We start from the raw sequence: 16,451 nt of genomic DNA, 5'->3' as shown, positions 1-16,451 counted from the left end.
TTTATAACCAGTCTCACAGATCTTTATTATTCTTTGTGGTATTTCTAACACCGTTTGTCTGCAGAGTGACCTCAGACTTTGCTATTTTGAAGTAAGTGTAGATGTGATTATCACTTAACCTGCTGGTCCTGAACCATCTTCTGACCACCTTGTGCCATTCCACCGGGACAAACCACCCCCAAACTTGGTGCCTACAGCTCCTAGAGAGCCTCACCTGACTCGGCCTCCTTGCGTTTGACTCCCATATGCAGGTAGGGCTGCAGCTAGAGGCAGAAAGATGCGCGGGGGTGTTGTAGATCTGTGCAGGTCACAGTAACGGTGGCCTTAGGACTGCAGGAATGGCAAAGTCACTTCTGTGGCACCTTCCCTCTGTTCATCTCTGGCCAGAGATACAGACACAGTTTTTTTGTATTCTCTTTGTATATCCTTTAACATTAATTTGTGCTTGCTTTTAAATGCAAAAAGTAAACATTTTTTTAAATCTCATTATTGAAAAGGTTTTGGTTTGGGTAGTGATCCATATTGCTGTAGAAATGCAGCCAACTACAAGATAGGAATCTATTTAGTATTTTCTCAGCTTGGCTTTGTACTTCATTTAACAGGGCGATTTCAAACCTCAAATTGTTGTAAACAACACAAGCCGTGGATCTGGCTGACAAGAGTGCTGCAGACTGATAGCACCCCAGGCTGTAAGAGGGAGTAGGTACATCAGTCACGGCTTCGGAGCATTCACAAGGGGTGAAGGACTCAATATAGTAGCTATCGCCTCTCTTACCTGCATATTGCAGACCCAGGGTAAATGTTGCCAGAGAGGCTGTGGACACAATCCCCCCTTGCCAATAGCTGAGGGAAGGAAGAAATGACCGCCTCCCGCCCGCCCCAGGATTTTGATGTGGTCCCTAGCCAGAGACATCCGTGCCCTAGGTTCGTGAAGCTGGGCAGAACATGGATCCAGTCATTCAGTTGCCACCTCCCTGCACCATCGGGTCACCTGGAAGTGCAGACTTTATTCATATCATATTTGTGTCACATTAGTCAGAGCAGACTGTGTTTATGCTGGGTTTGGCGCTCTGTCAGCTTCTGGAGGCGATGTGCCATCCGGCACAAAGCCCGCCCACCACCCCTCGGAGAAAGCTTTTCGAGAAAGCTGAGCTGGCAGCACCAATGGGCACCGCTTTGGTGCTCTGCACCACGAGACTGCCACATTTTTGGCCCAGCACCAGGTGTCCTAAAACTAGATTAGGCACCTGATGAAGCCGTGGCGTTAGGTCTCCGCCATACCAGCACGGCTTGACAGAAGCAGGCGGAGGGCTGCCCGGAGGCGGCAAGCCTCACACCGCCTGGAGGGAGCCGAGGACGACATGGGCTGGGTGATAGGTGTCCGCTATTTTATCTTTTTATTCCCCCTATATGTGCGTGAGTGTCCGTGTGTGCACACGTGTGAATAAAGGCAGAAAGGGCACCGTAACAGCAGGGAGGAAGGCAGAATGATGTTCAGCCCTTAGGTGACTCCTTGTGCACCAGCTTTTGGAAGTGGCTGAGCGCTCGTAACTCCCCTTGACACAGAGTTTAAAGAAAGTTTTTACACAACGTGCTGTGTCCGCAGTGGTGGGTGGCTGTGATACAGGCTGAGGGAATGAAAGCCGAGGAAAACAAGGAAATCCTCTGGTCTCCAGAACAGATGCTGAGGAATGTGTACCATAAACCAAATCCAGATGGCCTGAATGATGAGCAAGCACTATCCTTACCTCTTATCTTTCCAGCTTTGTTTTTCACCATCATGCTAAGTGCCCCTTATCTTTGCAACCAGTCTAATGATTACTTTCTCCAAAGGGTTTAGGCGTGATTCAGAAACAGAAAGGTGACTCCTCACATCAGATTGAATTACCGGTCTGTGTCACGCATCCCCCCCGACACCCCCCTTAGAAATGTGGCTTCCAGCATTGCCAGCCCAGGGTGACCCCCTGGATCCGCCTAGGGATGGGTGCACCCCAGAGCCACTGCAGCCACTGACACGCCACCAGCCCACAGGTGCGTGCCCACTGCCCCTGCGGATCAAAAGCCGCCTCTGACAGCAGTGATTAGGGCTTGAATTTAAATTGTTTTCCTTCAGAACTATAGCTTTGTGGATTTTTTTTTAATAGAAAAATATGTGACACTTTAAAATGCTATAAAAGTGTAACGCTTTTATGTAGAAATGTTAGACATCTTCACTACACACATTAAAAAGAAGTATCATGTCAAAGCCGAGCAGTTTGTGTGGAGACCCATTAAGTGCCACCGTTTCTTGTTCGTGCGGATGGCTTAGTCAAGAGAGAGAAATGGGAAATGTCAGGAGGGATGAGTGATCCAGGCTGCTGGCACCCAGCAGACCCCTAGCCGCAGTCACGACGTGGGTGGGGGGAGGAGAGGAATGTTTGCCACTGATTTATCTGTACTAATTTAGTGCCCATGATGAATGTAAAATGAGAAAAAATTGAATTATTTGGATTAGGACATCACCTTGGCTCTCACAGCATAGCAGGCAGAAATGTTTCAGTGTAGCTAATATTTGTGAAAACTTCCGAAGACACGAACAAGATGCTAAGTAAGTTTATTAGCAGCGCTCCCTCAGGATGCTATAACTTATCTGCTTACAGGCACCGCTGAGCGGCCGATCCCTGCTGTGATGTTACTGTCACCCTGCCATGGGCCCTGACATGCCCCCCCTCCAAAAGGGAGGCCCTCCCTCACACTTACCTGGGTGGCAAGGACCCCCCCACCAGAGGACCCTGCGCGCACCCCGACAAGCCCAGCCAGCCCCAGAGGGTGCTCCCGCCTGTCTCTGGCTTCAGGGCTTCACCGCTGGAAGTCCCCGAAGGCCACCAGACCCACGAGTGTGGTGCTCCTGTCCCGTGAGGGGAGGAACCTGCCATCCTCCCATCAGCAGCAGCTCCACGGCAGCTAGGGCATCCCTGCATGGACGTCACAGAGCTGCCCGAAATTCATGCCTCAGTGGTATATGGGGGTGGCCATGTAGCCATAGCTCCGCTTGGGGATATCGCTGTCTGCAGTGGTACTAGCAAAATACATACGGAGTTAATTGTGTTTTGGAGAACAATATTTCCCAGCTACTTTATTTTTAAAAATGTAACTTATCTATATCCTTTCTTTCACACGCACACATGCACGCATGTGCATATACACTCACCCGCATGTACAAAGGCGTCTTACCGGAACAGGGGAAAAAATAGGCCAGGCTACATGAATAATGAAAATGATGGCATTCCCCAGGGTCATATTGTTATATAGCTGTGATCATGGTGACTCCATTATGAAAATATCGCCACCTGAATTCAGAAACTTTGAAACTCTTTCTTTGCAATTGAACTGCAGATTTCTGTTTAAATCAAACATTACTGATTTTACAATTGTAAAAATAGAGTTGTGTCATTAGGTTGGACTTTCATCCCCGAACCAGGGGGAACCCCATGTCCTCTGCTGGGAAGATCTGTGACTGCAGCACTGTCCTGTCACCATCTCCTCTCGCTATCCTTTGATCCAGGAACCTGCTCTGCTGACAAGAGGAGACCAAAGAGGCCAAGAGGCAGACATATTACACAGCCTCTTCTCTGGATGAACAAAAATTCAGCTGAAGAAATGTTTCATAAAGCTTCTCCTTCTTTTTCTTATTTCCAGTGGGGAGTATTGGCTGGCGTGGCAGCAGGGTTGCTCTGAGGTCAAGAGGGAGCGATCAAAGGCAGATGCTCTGGGCTGCAGCACCCGGGTGTCCTGCGTGTCTGGGATGCTGCCAGGAGCAGGGCAGGCCCCCGGGAAAGCTCCCGTGGGAGAACAGGGGTGCGCCTACCTTCCCCACTCGTCTCAGGCTCTGTACCAAATAGGCTGTCCTTTTCCATCACTTGGTTCCAGTGAGAAAGGAGGAGGGGAAGGGATGTCACATGGGAATTTCACATTTTGCCTGTGGTAGAGAATTAAACTTGCTTATTTGCTCGATAAACAGTGAGACTTCATTTCTTTAATGCAGGAGGCAGCTCCTAGGAAAGCAGTTGCCGCTGCTGGGACGGAGGGAGGGAGGGATACTGCTCCTCTGAGCTTGGGCACCTTTTGTCCTGGGCATCACTGCGGGTAACACGGCGATGGTTTTAAAGCAGCATGCAAATAACAGGAGCAGCAATGCATAAAGGCATATGTCTCACTTTGGGAATGAACTGCATCCAGCCTAGAGAGATCAGACTTCTCCTTGCTAATGGCTCACACTGCCAATAATGCTTTTAAGAGGGGAGTGGTTGTGGGTCTTCTGTCTCAGCTGTGACACAGCTATGAGTGAGCTAAAATCATACGTTAAATCAATTTAAGTAGATCAATGCTAACTTGTGTGAGCACGTGCATAGGACTTCTCTATGAACTGACATGCTTCCAACAGGAGCGCTTTGCTAGCGCAGGAATATTTTAAATCCTTGGCAGCTTCACTACCAAAGCTGCTTTGGTTTTGAATTTTTTTTTTTTTAAATCATACAATACATTGTGGGTAAAACAACCACTCCTTCCCCAAGATGAAGAAACTACCCCAGTAAATACGATGATCTGGCAGCGTGGCTTGTCTATCCGTGATGCTTCTGCTGATGCAGAGATGTTGATGTGGGTTCACAGCTCCTCGCACCCCTGGCTGCCACAGCCATCGCCCTCCAAGTGTGGAGGGCAGATGTGGCTTTTGCAGGGCCAGACGCAGCTGAACGTGAATGCTGGGGATGAGATTGCTCCTTTATCAGTATATAGGGACACAACGCGTGGTAAGAGGGCTGGGGGCGGTGGCACCTCTCTTAGCCTTCCCTTCTTGCTTCAGTAAATCCAGATCTGGCCACTGTCCCGGCACTGTCAGAGAAGGTCAATGCCAGGGACAGAGTTTGTAGGTGTAGAGGAGTGTTTGGTCGGTACAGCCACCACCATGAGCATACCACAATGGGTATGCTTCTGTCCGCAAGGAAGCTTGTGTTAAAACAAGTATTTTAGCAAAAGTGAAATCAAACTCCAAGCCAAACTAATCAAAGCAATTATATTGTTACGAAGACCAGATGAAATCAGCTGAGAATGACTTATTTCAGTTCAGCTGAAACCAATGCCTACCTGAGTCTGGCCAAATCAAGTAAGTCTGGTTCAAATGAGCAGTCAGAAAGATTTTGCACTAGCTTAATTAAGTGGCTTTAGGGCAAACTGACAGTTAAATCAGTGTAAGATGTCAGATAGGCATGAGAATGTTATAATCATATACATGCAAGAAACAGAAGTAAATGTTTTAGCTAGTTAACATGGGCTGTGCGATAGGCTATATTACAAAGTATAACAATTATTAGAGCTAAAGAGAAACATTTCATTGCAAATTATATTTTACTTTAAAAAAACATGTAGCTCTGAAGAGGACCTTGTATGATGAAGAACTTGGGTTTGTGTTTTTTTTCCCTCTGGTAACATTTGTTAGTCTAATGAAAATGTACTTTCTCCCTACAACCCACAGTTTGCTTAAATTCTTAAGACTATCATGGCTGCAACAAAACAACTAGTACATAGCACACAAGAGTATAGCAACGTATGTTGAATAATAGTATAAGAGTTAATATTTATCTGGACAAGCTAATAAAATTAAACTGACATGTAGACAGATATTTATGATCTGGAAAGACAGAGCTGAAAGATATCTACAAAAACATATGATAATTTTCCTCATACATCTCAGAGTGTTGCCTGAAACTAGCTACAGAAAGACTCATGCCCCCTTCTCCCCCTGTAGTTGTCCCTCCATGGGATGTTTTCCATCGGGTTTACCACCTGATGGCCTCTTTCCCACCCCCCTCCAGAACCAGGCAAGCTTTTCAAGAAGGTCCCAACATCCTGAAGAAGGTGGGAAGCCCATAGGATCTTCTCACAAGAAAATGTTCTTCCAGCATTTAATTTGGAAAGTCATCCTGAACCTTTTGCTTTCAGCACATATTTTAAAAGTGGTGAAATCCTGCTGTTAAAAACTGTCGCTAAGTGCTGGTGATCTGAATTATACATAACCTAATACAGACAAGACAATTTATCCCTTCTCTTGGTGTACCAGACTTCTATTCCCCTGCAACATGCAGGCTTTAAAAAGGAGTCTTTTTTTTTTTTCCTCTCAGGTCTCCAATACTGTTTCAGACAAACTCTGTTCATCTCTTCTGAAGAGAATTAATTTATTATTTTTTTTTAGTGAACTACAGGTGATTATATTGAAGTTTGTACAAAAGGTAACTCTCTCAGACCATGATGTAAAGCCTAACATTGCCAGCTTCACAAGAGGGTCATGCTTTGCCTGGAATACCAGATTTATCTCATGTAATTCACGTTTCAGATATCTTCAAACATATCCCCTGCTTTGGTTAAGCTATTGACACACGTAATGCTTTTCTGCATTTCTGGATTGCAGCAGAACATTCCTGAGTGGAGAAGTTGCCAGATTAAAAAGTCCAGTTTTAAAACCACTTTAAAAACACTATTAGACTATGAAAAGTGAATGAATCTAACATTTTAATTGCTATTTCGTAATACTCTATGTTTACTTTTTGTATTTTGCCTAGATTATGTAAACAGACATCAGGTTAATTTTTATTTGTAGCTGAACTTTTTTGCAGTCGCTGCCAATTCTGGTTCCCTTGCCTCAACACGGTATTTCAGTGTTGAGGCAAGTACAACAAAGCTTGTTAAAACCTAAACAAAAAGAATTAAATGAAATTAAAATAATGATAATAATGATGATGATAATAATAATAATAACAACAACAACCCCAAAACACCAAAGAAAAGGAAAGAAATAAATTTCCACATCTTTTTTCAGAAGCTCATATGGACACTAAATTTTATGTGGCATTTCCTTACCATGTTAGTTTACACAAGATGGTAAGAAAGATCACTAAGAAAACCTCCGCAAACTAACAGTCACTCAAGAAAAATTATGCAGAGCAATATTTATTCTGTGCATTCAGCGTTCAATTTTTCACTTTGACTTCTGTAACAATTGGATCAGAGCTTATGAAACGTTTTTTCCTCTGAAAAATGGGTGACAATATAAAAATCAGAGCTCTTCCAGACACTAAACAAATCCTTGCATTGAGGACTAACTGCATCTATAGTAACCCCACATTATCTCATGTCTCTACTGCCTCCAGAGATCTCATCCCACATCACTGCAAATACTTTAAAAAAAAAATATTGATGATGTTTTTGACCAGGGAGAATAAATATCAAGAGACTAACAATTTAAGAGGATTAAAATTGCTTTTGCAGAGACCCTACTGAACAATGCCTTTTACTCACATTACATATTTGTAGCGGAGCATTATCATTTGCTGGATTCTTCTTGGCTGCATATTTTTATCTAATGGAATGCTCCAAAGTATTTCCTCCCTGGATAGATACCACGGGACGTTACACTGGGACATTACGCTGTAACTAAGGATGCCCTGTGAAAAACAGGGTACTTTTAGCCATTTAGCATCTCTCCATTTTACTTGCATCTTGCGTCGGATTTCAATAAGCGATAAATAAATTATTCATCTGCTTCATGTGCTCAAGTGCAGAGCCATGGATTCTCCTATTGAGTCTAGACATGCTGGAAAACTGGCACAAAATGAGTAAGCATTTGCTGAATCCACCCTGCTTTCCATCTTGTATAACCCAGTGGCTGAAGACTGAAGGGATATAAAAAGAAACATTGACATTAATCCATCCATTGGCTTCTCTCACCTGAGCAACTTTAGCTATACTGTTGTTACGCAGAAGAGCAGGGACATGCCTAATAGTTAAGGTCCTGGAATATTTGCTTTCAAACAGAAAATTCTGTGGTACTAAAAAAAAAAAAAAAAAAAAAAAAAATTTCAAAGAAGCTTTATTCTTTTGAAAATCTCCTCCTAACTCCATTTGTTTCTGGCCAAGGATAGGCAAATGTCTCCGGTACAGGATACCTGGAAAATGGGCAAGGGAGACGTTGTAGAACAATGTTTGGACCTGGAACACGATGGCATTGAAAGTCAAACCAGCAAACTGAAAATAATTCTTGCTTCACAATTTGACGTGACCTTGTGTGCCGCATTAGCAACACAATGTTCCCTCAGTCTGGATAAGAAAATCATGTGTGATTCACAAAGAAACATTTTGAGCATAGCTGTGCTCGCTAGTCTCCGTATTTATGAGTCTGTCAACTCTTCCACTGTAAACACCGATGCTGAGGACCAGATCTCTGCTGCGAAACGCTGCTGCAGAGCAAAACGTCACCAACAAGCACCTCAGGCAGGGCTGCAGGGTGGTACTCTTTCTCTCTTTCCTAAAACTTTTTAAAAGTCAGTTCAGCCTCTTTTAAGGTTATGCAAAGTTCTATAGAAAGCGGAAAAATAGTAAATTCAGGTACTCAAAAATATCTCAATGATTTTGCCTTGCTATGAGCAAAGTTAATATAAGATTTATTTAATAATGGGTTGCTTCATGACAAGGACCCGCATCTTTTGTAAAAAGCATCTGAAATGGTTTTATTGAGGCTGAGGCTCAGACTGATCTTTGTACACGTGCTTGAGAAACGAGTCTGTGAAGCGTTAAGTGTAGGGTGCTTTTTGGAAGACTGGGATGAAATGTAACAATGTCCCAATTAAGACCAGTTGCTGTTAGTTAACTGGTGAGAAATGTGAGTTAGAGTCCCCTTCCATGACCATTTTCCCTGGCAGCAAACCCAGAGGAACCACTCTGACCTTCCCAGTCCCGGACACCATTCCCCTCCCGAGCTCCAGTCCCATCAGTACTATTTGCCACTGGCCAGGGGAACGGTGTATTTTTTCCTAATGCAGGTGGTCACAGGGATCCACTTTTTTACATCACAGCCCCACCAGCTGAGGGGGAGCAGCAAACCGTGGTGTGGGGGCAGGCAGAAGAGGTTGGGGAAGGGGGAGAGTGGATGTTACGCACGAGAGCGATGCAGAGAAGCACAGCTTTGAAGCACAGCCCCAGGGTGGCAAAGACCTTCCTTCTCCCTTTCTCCAAAGCTCTCCGCAGGCTCCAGGGCAGACCCCTGGCCTCCTGCAGAAGCTGGAGGTGTGTGTATGAGGGGGGATGCTGTGCAGGCACCAGGCTCCGTTACAGGGTGGGAAGGGATTGTTGGTGGGAAGGGATTATTTTAGGAAGCTGAAATGTTTCCAGCACTGGATGTCTTTGAGAACAGGACGGATGAGCAGCAGTCAAGAATAGCTCAGTTACAGTTGATCCTCCCTTGGGCCAGAGAGGCAAAATTGATGATTTTTATACGATTTTTTCCACTCCTATGATTCCGTGGTTTAAGGAGGGTCATGGTTCAGCTGGGGCCATAGATCACATCCTCATTAACTAACACTGTATGTATAGTTAACCATCGTATGCATCTCTCAGTCAGTGGTTTCCATTTAGTCTTTCATGAAGTATTATCCTATATCTACAAAGTTATCAGCTAACTAAATTTCTCTTACATCATAAAAACATCAGTTCTTGTAAAAGCTAGTGGCACTGGCACTGCTTCCCCCCATAAAAATTCCCACCGAACAAAAAGACATAGCTGAGTGCAGTGCAGCGGGCAGATGCTCCCAAACCTCACAGGGACAACGTAAAGTGCCACCGATGCTGTATTTAATCCTGTGCCGGAGAATGGGAGCACAAGAGAGGGGAATCCTTTCCCCAGCACCTGCAGGGAATTTCTGCCTCAGCACCACCATCCCCTCCTGGAAAAAAATATTCTTAGAGCTGATGGATGGGAAGCCCACAGTAGCTCTGTAAAGGCAATCAACTTCTGCAGCATTTCTGACCCTCTGAGGAGAAGAGATCTCCTGCTTGTGCCTTTAGGGGAACCTGCAGAAATATGGCTCTGAGCAGCCTTTTGGACTGATGCACACACCCCATTTGTTTGAAAGGGATCAGATAATCATGTGATGAACCCCTTGGGACAGAGGAGCAATCTGACTATCTGTTTGATACTGCAGCATGGCTGTCTAGACAGAAAAAAATTACAAATCTGTTAGCTTACACCCCTGTCTCACATTACTTTTGGGGTATGGCAGGTAGTCACATTATTACATGCTTTGGGGTAAATGGCCAATGAATTTGAAATTAATGTGCAAAGTAGTTTAATCAGATTTAGTGCTCACTGAAATAGAAATGAAAATAACAAAATCGTAACAGTAGGAGGATGGTTAAAACCCTAGAAGATGTTATCACTTTTTCCATTGCCAGGTTTATTTCCTGACACCACAAAAACACAATCTGGGGTAGTTTCCAAATACGTTTATTGTTTCTGGAAATCAGATTTAAGATACGCAGTGAGATAAAAAATCTGTCAGCCACTACATAACAGAGTTTAGCAAAAACATAAACTATGAAATAGATTTCACAAGCATTCATCAAGAGACCTTTTCCCCGTAATAATCTGGTATTGAACAGTATCAACATTATACTGCTGAGCTAAACGGACTTCAGTCTGATCCAGCAGCACAGTGCCTCTGCTCTCATCACTTCTGAGTCACAAGCTGACAGAGAGGTTGGCCTTAACCTATATTTTTCGTCACACCATTTGATCCCGATCTGTAGCTCTATGGGTGGCACGCAGTTGCACAGAGGCTCACAGACATCATTTGCAGGGCTTAGCCCGTGCAGCCGGGTGCGGGGTCCCAGCTCGTCATTTGGGAGATGTACGAAGAGAAAAAACCCAGGCAAAGCATCTCTGACTTTCTGGTGTGCCTAGCACTTCAGACTTGGAAAGAGTAGCGTACTTTTAAAAAACAGCCCTTCTCAAAAGCTAAATAACTTATTTTGATATAGGTTGGGTAACTGGGAAGAGACCACTGATGAATAAAGGAGGTGCCAAGTTCCCAGCCTCTGGCTAGAAGGACAACCCAGACCTGCGCGGGTGCCGGCGGAGGGGAGGCCTTCCCGGGCCCCCGGAGCGGCGGGTGCCTGGGCAGCCAGGCGGCATGGGAAGCTCTGCCTACCTGGGCAACGGGCACGGGGAGACCCGCTGGCCCTCCCCTGGGCTTGTACGTCACATGTGCACCTTTTCGTGAAGAGCTGGTGCTGAGAAACACCTGCCAGGCACAGATTGCATCTCTAACCTCAGCTGAGAATCCTCTGGGATTGCTCCTGTCCCACAACCAGCTTTTTTGGGAGCAGATTTAGGTCAGTACTGACTACTCGTGAGAGTAAGCTCCGGTGGAGTCCACCTGGATTTTGTTATCACGTAGCAGCCATGTTAACTGCTCGTACTCTTAATGCAGCAGTTTGCAGGTTGTCAGACACGCTGGCCAAAGGAATTTAGTGAGCTTCTGCTTTATGCCACTTAAATTTGAGGACAGATCTGAAAATCAGTCAAGTTATACAAAGAAACTTGGTTTTAAGCTTTGCCAGAGGGTTCATATTTGCTGGAAAGATTATTTTTTTTTATGCCACCATCACAGGATGATTCTCAAGCCTGTACAGGCAAATGCAGCAGTGATTTACAACTTCTAATTCAACAAGAAATAAGCATCCGTGCTGGTACAAAGTCTTGCTTTCCCCAGAGGGCTGCTGCCATGCCTGGAGCATGCAGCACTTGATCTGAGACATCTCTGGTCCCCAAGTCACTCCCCTCTGCAGCGTCAGATGGAAGTTACTCACCAACCATTCGACGTCAAAACCCCCTTCTGCCTCCCAGTCTGGGCTTTTGCCAGCACCCGCTCCCCCAGGGGTCCAGGGAAACGCGGCTGATGCTCCCCTCCACGACCTGACAGACACCCACATGCTTTTCAGTCTGAGTCGACATGTTTTGAGAGACCTTGACTCCTCCTAGGATAAACCCTGCATGCTCCAGTTCACCTCGCTGGTCCCTGGAAGAATATCTTGAAATTGTTAATTGCATTTTTGGAAGACCTATCACCTTTAACAAGATGAGTAGCTTCAGATTGCCTAGTCTTGTAGCTGGAGCCAGGCCAGATAAAGAGGCACTGATTTCTGTCAGCATTATCTCCATCCCCTCCCCACCACCACACACAGGCACGTGCTGAGCGAGGAGTCAGCCCACCGACCTGATGAAGGGCTACGGGCACACAGGCGCGGCAATAACTCCTGACTTCAGCCTGAAAGGGCCTGTTGATACATCAGCATCAGCACAGGTTAAACCTCTTGTGATTATTTTGCATTCGTTTTTCAAAACAAATACTATGTTTTTGAAAAATTCTGCTTCCTTTCCCCTCATTCCTTTATCCTCATTGCTCCCTCCGGGCTCCTGCTGATTTTTTTTGCCTCCCTCCTACCTGCCCTTTGCTTCCTCTGTCTTTGGCATCCTTAGCCATCATCCCTCCTTCTCTGCTGATTTCTGCCATTCCCTACTTCTTTGTTTCTCTCTCCTCCTTGCTTTCTCTTTAGCTTCCCCTTCTTAATTTCCCCTTCCTTCCCTGTTTGTGAGATGCACAAAAGTTGATTTCCAGCTGAGCGAGGCGTCCCACACAGGGAAGGTAAACCAGGGAAACATTTCTTTCGATTTATCCTGAGTACCTGCTCTCACTGCTGTAGAGTATCGCTATAGCAGAGAAAAAATGCCGTGCAAGTGCAATCTGTGACATGTAAAATGGCATACGGGAAGTCCAGTGGCCAAATGGAAAACTCTGGTTAACGTTGACCTTCAGTGCTTTGTAATCACCTGCTGACTAGTACAGTCTCCTTCCTTCTCTGGTACCGTGCATCTTCCCCAAACATCTTCCTCTGCAAATCCTCTTACTTTGCCAGTCTGCTCTAAAATAAAGACTTTTTATAAAATTGTCTCCCTTTTGCTTTCACATTGTGTTTCCTCAGCACTGTGTTATTTAGATCTGGACTGGAAAAAAACCTCTAGCTGTTCTGCATTCTGGCATCAAATTACTAATTCTGGTGGAGCTAGACATTTTTGTAAACACGGCTGGACTACGGATGTTGTGCTTTTTCAGGCTCCTTTATGACCTCTGGCATGCCACTCATCCTATGGGCCTCGGTCTCATCACATCAGGATTTTCAGACTTTCCTTTCTTACTTTTTAAGGGAGAGGGAACCGGAGTTTTAAAAGACAAGGGGGGAATACAGTATTATTATTTTTATCCTTTGCCTGCCCCTCTGTCTTTCCTGCTGCCTAGCTTCCATGCAGCTGTTGAACATTTAAGAAAAACATGTCTCCCACTGAGCGTGTTCTCCACGAATGTGAATTGAGCTTCAGGCAAGAGGAAATGTGAGTCCTGAGGTCACTCCTGAAATCAAGCCCTCGCCTGGCTGCACATAATTCTGCTGTTGTGTTTTAAGGGTGATTTAGAAAAAAATATTATATATTTCCCACAAACAGCATAAAAGGAAATTAATGCTGGTGATCATGAGATGATCATATGATCTTTCAACTCTCGCTGTGTTTTTCTGGTATTTTCAGTCACACTTTTTGAGTCTCTGCCTAGATCCAAACAGAGCGGGGGGACGTGTAGATTATGGAGAGAAGATGACCTGCTGGTGCTGATGGGAGCTGATACTGGGAGGCCCCCGTGCACTCCACACTGCTGCTTGGGGAAGACCGAACTTTTCTTTCCACTTAAAGACACTGGAACTACACTCCCCTGTTCACCGGGGAGTAGTATTTCTGTCAGATATGAAAGCGGCTTCTAATCTGCTCTGACCTTGGTGAGAAATTCAAGTCCAAATGTAGTAACATAGAAGCTGACAGGTCAGCCTGAAGAATTTGAAGTGGGGGAGGCTTCCTTGCCTTCTTTCTTTCTGTCTGTCTCTCCTTCTTTCACTCAAAATCTTATCAAGGATCACTTCAAGTGCAGCGGCAGCCTGGCCGGCCGTAGAAATGACACCAGCTGTGTCATTGTCTCTGCTGTTACAATGGAGGCGCAGAGGGCATTTACTGACGGGACCAACTATGTGCCACCACTGTTATAAAAAAATGCTTAAAGATGGAGACCCATTGAGAAAAGCATTTTACCTTTTTGTGTGTTAGAACTGCAAAAGTTGGTCTAAATTTTGCATCTGTACGTGATGCTTTACATAAAGTCTTCTGTCTCCACCCCAGAGGCTCTCTATTTTTCTTTTCCAGGACTAATACACAGACCCAGACGAAGGTTGTAGATAGTTCTCATCACCGCTGAAGGTTTCCACTTGTCAGGTGTGCTAGTGCCCTCTTCTACAATGACTAAGACAAAACCTGGACTATAGAAATGATCTATGCTCGCTCTACTTCTTGCTTCCTTCCCACATCAGTAATCTTTTTTATGGGCCTTGACAACAAAGGGGCTAAAAACGCTTTGAGTTCGAGTCCCAGTTCAGGAATTATTTAGAAGTCTGAAAGATGATGGTTATCTTTCTGGCTATCTTTCTTATAGCTATTTTTCTGGAAGTGAGCTTATTTTTGATCATGCTGATAAAAAGTTAAAAGGTTCTAGTTAAAAGTTTGGGTGCTGCATGGTACTTGTCAGTCAGTCAAGTGACCAGCCTAAAATTTCTACGACAAAAATTAGAAATTATGAATGGCTAAGGCCTATTTATTGTTTGTATTACTGCAGAAACAGGCACATCCAGTCATAGACAGACAGACACCCAACCCCCCCCCCCCATATTCAGCATTATATCAGACAGAACAAAAGCACTTTCCTTGCATCAGAGAATTTGCAATCTTGTTACAAAGCAGCGGAAACAGCAGATCTTGCGGCTTCCCCCAATTCAGCGACCACGTGCACCAGTCCAGGAAAGGGAGGAGGCATCGCTCACCCGGGGACCACTTGATGGCTCTGTGTCCCCGGGTGTTGGGGCTCACCAGCAAAACCCAGCTGCTGATGGGGACGTGGGACCCCTCTGTGCTTGGACCGCCCCACCAGCCTGGGGCTGACGGGAACTGGGGCGAGGGCAGCGTGCCTGCTGCGCACGGGCGGGGGTCAGGGCAGAGGGGGCACTCTCAGAGGTGAAGCGGGCTGTGTCTGCAATAGATACAGATGGGACGATGGAGGGATACAGGGAAATAAGGAAATAATGTTGCTGAGTAATCAGTGATTGTAGGTCAGCTGCATCACTACCGAACTGCTGTCCCATTTTCTGTAGATGACATGTCAAAGGCATGATTTAATGAAGGTTTTGAAGGACGTTGCCTCCAGGCATCAGGAGCAGCATAAGGCAAAGCATAGACGCTCCTGTTTGAAAATCTCAAAAGCAAATGAAGGAGATGGGTAGCCGTGACCACCATCGATACTGAGAGTATAAATGGGGTTAGATGAGGAAGGCGAAGACAAGTAAATCGTGCTTGATGGAGAGCCAGAGGGATGCTGCAAAGAGACATGTCAAGGTAACAGGCTAGGGAAATTATCCTTGCAGCATCATTCTGGGTGGGCACTAGCAGAGCAGGACAATGCTCGCTCAGGCCAGAGGAAGAATGTGATGGTTCTAAGACCCAATCCTGGTGGTCTCTGTGTTTCCTTTTAAATTTGTTTTCCTGCTCTCTTTGCTGGTGTTGTGATCCAGAAAACATTTTGCTGTTTCCCACCTGCAGCTATAGAGGTTTCCCAGATTGTTTGACCCTGCTTGGATAGTGCATCACGGGAGGAAGAATTACATGGCCTGTGTAGCTTCCACACTGCAAATGTCTCCTGGCTTGGCCAGGAGCCACAAAACATGATGAGAAACCGCCAGGGGGGCAGGGGGATAGGAGGGGTGCTCCGAGCAGCTTCACATCCCACTTCCTATTTATGGGACGAGGCTCTTGAGAGGGGACGGGGCTGTCTGGGTGGTGGGCAGAGCCGGGTCCCTGTCGGGGCAGTGTCAGTGGTCTCCCCTTGTGGAGGTACAGCCTGCTCGTGGTACCAAGCCTTTGGGAGGGGAGATGGGGATACACAGGTTGGCAGAGACTGCTGGGGTGACTGGCAAAGGGTGGGCATCTCGGGGTGACACCTGAGCTTGCAGAGGCTGGGGGTGCTTCAGCAGCAGAGGCTGGCAGCGTATGGCTGCTGGCAACAGAGGGAAGGTGATTTCTTCACCTACTGATGTGCACACAGGGGGCAGGCACTGGCAATAGGCGAGAAGGAGCAAGAATTCACTTGAACAAAGCCCTGAGCAACCTCATCTAAGGTTGAAGCTCACCCCGTTCTGAGCAAGAGTTTGGACTAGATGACCTCTGGAGGTCCTCTCCAACCTAAATTATTCTCCAAGTCTACCCTAGATTAAAATTTAATTTTCAGAGTGGTGTTTTAGCACCTGCTGCCTCTGAACCCTGCCATTCTTGATAGCATCAGTAGTGCCGAGTCATTTCTAAACAGTCAGTGCTCTCAGTCCCAAGCTGCAGGGATTTCCTCCCGAAGAACAAAACAGCCTCACTCACCTGCTGCTGGGACAATGGGGTAATGGCATCACAGGGACCTTCTGTGCCTCTCTATCTCTCTTCTCTGGGCATT

This window comes from Balearica regulorum, chromosome 3 (assembly GCF_011004875.1).
Source record: "Balearica regulorum gibbericeps isolate bBalReg1 chromosome 3, bBalReg1.pri, whole genome shotgun sequence".
Taxonomy (NCBI): Eukaryota; Metazoa; Chordata; class Aves; order Gruiformes; family Gruidae; genus Balearica; species Balearica regulorum.
Note: the sequence above shows the minus strand (reverse complement) of the source record.